The following is an 8,796-nucleotide window of genomic DNA, read 5'->3' on the forward strand; positions in this document are numbered from 1 at the left end:
CTGTGTAGCAGTTCTGCTACTTTTATCTTTCAATAACATGGGATCATCAAGTGATATTTTCGGGTTTCCTGTCAACTTTAAACGTTTTTTAACTCAAAAGCACAACGGGCCGCCGGATGAATGACTGTCACCCAACCGCCAGGCTTCTGTGGAGAAAACCTTCTCTCAGCTAACTTTACGGAAAAATAAACTTTTAGGAGCAATTTGTTACCTATAAATTTCCGCATAACTTCATATGTAAAAAATACATTATCAGGTGGACTGAAATAGAAACTGATTGATATTTTTGATCAATCAAAGTATCGGTACTTGTATAGCCAAATACTTTGATTTTTACTTGAGTAATTTCTTAGATGCCTACATTTTACTCTTACGTAAACAAACACATTCGCTACTTTGATTTTTGTCTACTCTACCCACCTCTGACACTTTCCTCAAGTTCAAAGTTTGAATAAAATCGCTCTAAAGCAAATTGGAAAAGCCCAGACGCCAATGAATCGCTGTTTACGCTTCTAGTAACATTGATGCACGACATCCAAGTTAAACGAACACACGCTTAAATTGTCATTGATAGCTTTGTTATAATAAGGCGACAAGAAGCGAAAGCGGAGTTCAAATGGTATTCTAGGTCTTGCGAAACTCTGTGTTCCTCTTGCACTGACACACACTTCCTGTGTTTTTATAGGGAATGTTAATTCAGAGAGAAACACGGATCATTTGTCAAACATTTTCAGCAGAAAAAAAGGGTAAAGATCACACATGGAGCCTCATTAGCAGTTCTCCACCACTCTTCCTGATGTATTTATGTGTTAATCCCTGAGGTGTGTGTAGGTGTTCCCATTTACAGTTTTATATATTCACTCCTTTTTTTCCTCTTCATATATTTGTCTCCATGTGATTTGACGTGATAATATGCCATCCTCCGGGGTAATATAGCATTATGCTTTTGGCTCCACTTCTAATAATTGTTGCACTTCTGCCAGGACTCCTGCAGCGTCGTGTTTGGTGAGATGCTTCAGTGTGTAAAATGGGAGCCATTGTGAGGCACACAGTGTCTTCACCTGGCTAGAAAGCTGTTCGGCAAAACACGGGAGGCGGCGACACGTTTCAGGATGCGCTTTGGTGTTGAGCAATCCATGCGTTTTCTTTTCAGATGTGGAATTTTAAATTCAGTAGGTTTGTATTGTCCATACAGGATGGCATAATTTGACATTTCAAAAATAAATTTGCTTTGTGGAAACATATGAGTTTTTGATAAAAGGAGAGATTTTTGGCGCCAGGATGAGGCGCTATTGAAATTGGTTTATTTTGGAAAATCGCAATGGAAACACTTTTTCCCGTCCTCTGAGTCACATGATTAACAACAGGATGTTGCCACTGTTGAAAACCACAAAGAAGACAGAGACAGGAAGAAAGATGATAACATAATAACACACTGTTTGTGTGCATAACATGAAAAATGTAGAAAAGTTCAAGAAAGTGGACGAGCGGCTCAGATTTGGCTCCTGAAATCAACTCTCAAAAAAAATGTCATAAGTTTTATGAACGGGGAAGAAAAATAGAACGCCTTAAACCTTAACTACTAGAGTCAACAAAGTTCTTAGATTTCATCCAAGTATCTTTGAGAAATTCAAGGCAGCGACAGATGTAGAAACATTTCACACCATAAATTTATTCTCCCTGGAAGACAAAGAGAGATTTAAAATGTCATCTTACGAGGCCTGCCTGATCCGTGACGAGCGTCCATGTGGTTTTCTCGTTTTATTTCGAGTGAACCGACAGAATTTCCGTTTTCATCCGAGCTAAGAAAAGTCCCGTAAAGACAATGTAAAACTGTGAAATATGGGCGAGCAGAGACGACGGGAGGCTTTCTCCTTATTAAACAACAGCAACCAAGAAATTTAAGCCTTCGTGGCGAGAAGGGACCAAAGAGGACAACTGTCGGTCTGTCTGCTCTCTTTTTTTTTTGTTTCTGTCACTGTCCCTCTGGAATTTTAAGAGCTTCCCTCGGAAACCTCAAACTTCTCTCTAGCGGCGTTTTTGTGTGTGTCTTCTGTCATTTGGCCTCCGTTAGGTTTGTGTTAAGCGCCGTGCCGTCTAATCCGACCCGACAGTTCGTTTCGGGGTCATTAGCCGGCGGAAAGTTGCAGATTAACCCTCATTATGTCGACGTCCCTTTTGATGTTCTCGACCCTGAATTACGAATCTGTTTGGTCCAATCAGCTCTTACAGTCACCAGGTGGCACCCCAGAAAACTTACTGCCACAAACTGTTACCCGTACGAGCAAAGCTCACTTCCAAACTGTCACTACCAGTTTTTATCGCCGCGGCCTGAAGTTGTGCTTCGTCGCCGAAATCAAACCCTGATGTTTCGCCTCCACGGTTTTCGTTTTCACCCCCTCACCTCCCCTCCGCCACCGACAACCTAATGAAATGCTTCTACGACACCGGGAGCCTGTGGCTAAGCCCACTGTTTGATTTGTGATTTAAAGGAGCACTGATAATCACGGCGCCTCTGTTGTACGTGACCGAATTGATTTGTGTTCACGCGCCACTGACGCTAGCCAGCGCGTGGGGCTGAACAGTTTTTAATCCGAGGAGGGAGTCTCTGCTTTGGACGGCTGGCGAGTAAATGGTGGAATGAGGAGGAGGTAAGAGAGAGAGAGAGAAAAAATGGGAAGCCCTTATTGAATCAAGCTGGAAAGTGATGCAGCAAGAGTCCAAATGGAGTCAATTACTGGTAAAAAAAAAAAAAAAAAACAAAAAACAATCTATTTCTGAAGCGGCTGGTGGGGGTCCAAGGTGTTAAGGTCGGACATGGTGAGAAATATAAGATGATGATGATGGTTGGAGAAGATTCGTCTTTGATGAACCAGTGGAGCCTCGGCTGCCAGGGCTGCGCTTATTGGGATTTAGGTTTCCTCTGTGTTCTTGTTGCCAGTTGTTCCTCCCCTCATACGTTCTCCTGACCCTAAAGTTCATGACAGACGGCAAAAACAAAACCCACAGTCGACGGTGACCTGCCAATTGAATCAAAAGGATTGGGGGACAGAGCACAAATTTGTCTCTTGGCTGAATTCGACCTTACAACAAGCTGGGACACGTCCAAAAAAGAAAACCCTCCGAACTTGAGAAGTTTGGCTAAAACAAGCCCAATGTGGCCTTTTAGCATGGTAATACGTAACAGATAGCAGCGGGGATATTTAGCATTCTTCTGCAGTGCCTTCCAGAAATGAGAATTTGTGCACATTTGCTGTTATGATATCCGGCCCGTCTGACTCCGAACCTTCGCGGAATCGAGTTTTCCTGCAATTTACACCCGCGGGTTGTTTAGGGAGAACGTCTCCACAGGCCAGATTGGACAGCGGTTGTCAGTATAGGCATCGATCCTGAAGGTTTTATTAAATCAAGCAACTTTATTTGAGTAAAAAGTTTTGGCAACGCCGCAGTTCAGAGTGCTTCACATCTAGAAAACTTAAAAAAAACACACATCATAAAGTCAACAGTTGTGGAAACCATTAAGATATTTCATTTAGTACCATCATTAGAATCACCAGTACATATTAAATATGTTGGTCAGTGTTCAATTTATTAATAGGTGGGCTTTTAGTCCAGGTTTAACGGAATTCTGTGTTCCGGCAGTTTTGCGGTTTTCTGGAAGTTTGTTCCAGATTTCTGGTGCATAGAAGCCAAAGTTGCTTCTCCACGTTTGATGGAGAAGTTAATTGAGAAAATCTGTAGTGCATGCCAATTCTTCTTTTATGTGATTAATTGATTAATTGTCAAAAAAAAATAAATAAATAGAATAATCAATTTGCAAAATAATCATTAGTTTCAACACAAAATGTCCTGCATATCAAAATTTTTTTTGCTATTATTATTTCACTTTTATTCGATCAGGAAATTCCCTTTGAGTTTAAAAAGCATTATAACTTGATCTTGATCTTCCAGTATCTTTGATTTTTTTTTTTTTTTTTACTTTTTCTGCTCCTGAAAACCAGCCAGTGTTAACATCTGTATCAACCTTTCAAATCTGAAATAACTGCTGACCGACAGCATGTAGAGTCAGGGCCGCCGCCTCGCGCTGCAGACGCTAATGGCAGGACGCCGTTTAGAGGTCAATGCCGTCCGGCTTCTGCGTGTCGGCCTCGATACGGATCAAACGCAGAGGAACTCGAGTGAGACGCCTCTGTGATGTTCTGGGAAGAAAAGAAAGAAGAAGAAAAAAAGTCACCTGAAGCTCTTGGCTGTGTCGTTTATTTCTATATCAATTTTTTTTCTCCTTTACTTTAGGAACTTGTCAGTTTGTTTTAAAGTGCATGAAAGTCAGGGGCCAGAGGAGCTGCGGAAAAGAGCACACACACACACAAGCACACACACATGCACACACCCACACGCACAGACACACATGCAGTCAGGAGCTTCATCAGACTCTCTGACACCAATTAAGACAAAATATTTAAAAGTTTGTTGTCAAGAAACACTTTTCTTGCTTGGCTGCAGATCACATAACCGCAGAAAGTGCTGAAAGGAGGCTTTTTTTTTAAAAAAAAGGCTCAGTCGTTGGGCTCCAAAACGATACCTGGGACTGAATAGGAATATCCATACCAGCGAGGTTTGTAGATTTCTTCTTACCATGTCAGTTTTCACAAACTGTATTGAACAGTAAAATGGTTAAAGTTCTGCGTATTGTTTTAAAATCAAGCCCTTGATTTTTATTTTTATTTTACGTTGATCTATCCAAAAAAAAAACCTCTGCGACTGACGTCTGAAGGAATTTTCTTCACTTGATTTAATTTAGGGGTGTTGGAGTCAAAGGGGGGTGAGCGGAAATGCACACCACATTTCTGGCGTTATCATTTGTCATTTGTAAAGACGTGTGTCCTTTTTCTTAAATACACAACTATTCCATACTAATATCGGTTATCGGCGCCGATTATAGAAGAAAATAAATTATGGGGTATTGTGACGGTGTGGCTGATCCATAAGGGCAGATCTATGCAGACTAAGACAATCAACCTGTTGTTTTTGTTAGTTTCTTTATTATTTATTTACATATGTGCTGCACTGGGGCAGAGTTATGAAATAAGCTTCTGATTAATTACTCTTCTGTCTGTGTCAAAAACAGAAAATGTTTGAAGTCAATTCAGGTCTGTCCTTCTGTATCGGATCGGCACCAAATCTCAGGTATCAGAAGTGGAAGCTGTAAAGTGACAAACTGTGGAAAAGATGGAATGATTCGCCTTGTTGTGCGGAAAAGAAAAAGCTTTTTGTGGCTCAGTAAATGTCTCCAAAAGTGCTCAAGAGGAACAGGTTGCTAGCAATGATCAGATTAATCCTGTCTCATCCGTCCCGACCGAGAGGAAGATCAGCAGGAAGGACGGAGGAGAAAGGAAACACACACTGCTCCTCAACCACCGGACGCAAAGTACTGGCGCGCCTGGTGGTTGCGGAAATTTTAAGGAATTTGAAAGAGTTTGGTCCGCAATTTGGTCCGAGTTCGACAGTGCAGTCACAGACAAATGAACCAGAGTTTGATTGAAGCGGACCGAACAGGATTGGTGTGAGCAAATATTACATGAAGTTTAGTTGGTGAAAAGGGTCTGACAAAAAGTTACCAGGTTGGGAACCTGCTATAATACAGGCACATTGCATATATTCAAGCATTCACTGCATATAATCAACCTGATGAGTTTATATATATCTATATATATACATTATATAGATATATATAGTATATATACATGTACAATTATTTGAAGCCAATTTATAAATCTTCCCCAGGAGGAGCTAAGGCTAGCACAAGAAAACCTGGTTTCACTCCCCAAGTGTGTGTCTTGATTTAAAAGAGTCGATGGTCACACTCAAAAAAAAGGGGAAACCCCCCCCAGAAAACACGCATTGCATTTTTTTTTCCAATTACTTTATGAAAATGATAGCTTAAGCTGACCTATATGCGATGAATTTATTGGGCAAATATATCTTAACCTAATGGCTGTTCGTAACTGGAGACCAGGTTTTTGGTCACTGAGTGTGACGTAGCACTGAAGTGTGATTTATGTCTCAAAAGGTTTAATTGGCAGCATTTCCTGTGTCTGTGGCCCGTCGGCAGATTTCTGACATATCTGAAAACCATGGGAGATGCGAACTCGGCTCTTGCACCAGGCTGCCTGGTCTCAGACCATTTATCTCTGTCTGGAGACGCCACCGAATGAAAGGCAGACCTGCTTCTGTGGGCGGCCATATTTCTCCCCTGGAAATATCAGTTTTCATACCTTCAGCAGAACAACGGACTGAACGAAACAATCAAAGACATTCCGGAGGTTTGGAAATGGTTGTAACTCTAGACAGTTTAGGAAAAACTCACACAGTTTGGAGCAAATTTTTGTTCTTTTTAAGAACAATTTGCTTGGTATATCTGAATATATGCAATGTCCCTGTATGCAATAAGAGACCTTAATAATTTTTACTGGTAGTTAAAAACAGAGCTTCCAAAAGTAGCGACTTAAGCCTCCAGTTTTTAGACGAGGCAGGTTTATAAATGCACCCAACCCTTTTGAAAATGTTAGATTTTGTTCAACTTTGTGTTGATCTACCACTTAAAGGGGCAGTATGATGTAACATTGACTTTTTTGTTATTAGCTTTACATCATTTAACATGTTATTCCCTCATCAAAATCAAACCTGGAGTGTTGCTCTGGTTCTTTTACGCATGTTACCCATTCAGCCTGAGTGGCTCAAGCAACGCCTTCCAGTTTCCAAGTTTCCTCCCACTCAGCTCCTTCAGACTAGCCAGCAGCAATTAGCAAACACCTGGTGGAACTGAGCATCTGCTGATCTCATTATAGAAGCTGCTGCTCAGCAAAACGCTGGTAGAAACGTTGTTAAAGGGTTAATAGAGGAGCCATGTGGTGACGACTTCATGGAGGCGGAGTTTCTTAAAGGGACAGAGGCCCAATTTCAAAATTCAAAATTACAAAGTCAAATTTCTTTGTATATGTCTTGATTGACATATACAGCTGATGGTAACATAAATGCTCGATTGAGTTATAAAATGCTACTGCTTGCCTGGAAAATCCAAAGTTTAAAAGTCTCATGGAATCAATAGAAGTTTGTAAACAGGCAAGCACAAGCCCTTGCTTCAGGATATTCCTTTTTTGGGGGGCAGGGGTAAATTATGGGTTTGTAAGTTATACTGTTTTTGTTTTCTGTGTTTGTAATTTACCAAAACAAACTAAAGCTGAACTGGATTGTGGTTCTTGTTCGGCTTCCGAGTGTGGAAAGCACGCACAAAGGTTGACGAACTCCGCTTAATGCGAGTCCCGTTGTGAAACACAAATATTTGTGTTGTAAGCAGCGGTATACCATCAGCATGGATACGATTCAGAAAAGGGCCACTGGTTCTTTTCCACGTTTGTTCAGTTTTATGGGATTGATTGCTCTTTAGAAACCCATTCATAATAAAGAGAAACTTCCACTCGAGCGAGGCTCCCGTAAACGCCGTCGGTGACTAATTCATTGTCAGCTATCCGTTTCCCCGGCCCTAATCCGAATTATTCACAACTTTGTCACTGCCGTGTTATGCAAACGCGCAGCACATGTCTGCTCCATAAATCTTCGCGCCGTCTCTGGTGGTGGAGGGAGTTATTTGGACATGGCAGGAAAAACAAGCGAAGCCTCTTAGCCGCCGAGGCGCTATTGAGTTGATTTGCACCTGAAAAGAGGGGAACATTATGGATGTGTCCTCTCCAGAGAGTGACATTGGTTTCCCTGAGGAGGAGAGGAGACGATCTGAGTGGGGCGTGAAGAATCGAACCCAGACTCAGCTGGAGCACCGGCCCCCCGCCCCCATATTGTGAACACACAACCTGCAGTTAGAGCAGAGACAGTCGTATCAGGACCGGTTCCCTCCAAGGTGACCCAGAAAGCTATCTGGTTCTGAGGAACAGGTTGTGTTTTGTCGCACTTCAGACTTCCAATCTCAACTCTTAGTGAGAGCTCTTTTGTTTTCTGCCACTTGGTTTGCTTATATTGCTCTGCACACACAATTGATAGAAATGGGTGATTGTTGTTTTTAAAGGGACAGTGTCACGGATTTTCCAGCCGTTTCACCTCCAGTTGTTATGAAAATGTCAGATATATTGAATATGACTTTAAAGAAGTTTGACTTCACAGCTTGATGCCTTGAAGTTGGGTCTCTGTCTCCTTAAGAGACCCCTGTTCTTTCTGAAACTCTGTCTTCAGGAAGTCATAGCCACATCACTTCTTTATCAACCTTTTAATAACCATTTGATCAACGTTTCATTGAGAAGTATCTCCCATAACGAGCAGAAGTGCAGTCCCACAAGGTGGTTGCTAATTGAGTCAGGCTAGTCTGAAGGAGCTGCACAGAAAAGGCGGTGCGTTTTGCCACAGGAGATTAAAGAAGTTCTCAAACATGCGCAAAGAATAAAACAACACTTCAGGCATGTTGTTGAGGGAAAGAGATTATAATTATATATGATGAAAGCTAAAAGAAAGTTGGTTTTACATAATGCTGCTTGTTAAGTACATTTTTTGTTCTTACATTTTGCTTCTAAATTACAAATAGTCTTAAAATCTTAGTTGTGCATACAAAGAACAATAAACAGCTGTTTTTTTTTGCAAGAACGCACCGAGTTTGTATTTCACAGCGTTTGGACAAATGTGAATTTTTCTTAGTACGGATGATCCCACTTCCTTGAGAATTTCAAAACTTGCATAAGGGATAAAATTGCCTGTTAGAAAGGTGTCCAAAGACGTAGCGTTTTAACGGCT

The sequence above is a fragment of the Poeciliopsis prolifica genome, unplaced genomic scaffold, assembly GCF_027474105.1.
Source record: "Poeciliopsis prolifica strain line A6 unplaced genomic scaffold, Auburn_PproV2 SCAFFOLD002, whole genome shotgun sequence".
In the NCBI taxonomy this organism is placed as follows: domain Eukaryota; kingdom Metazoa; phylum Chordata; class Actinopteri; order Cyprinodontiformes; family Poeciliidae; genus Poeciliopsis; species Poeciliopsis prolifica.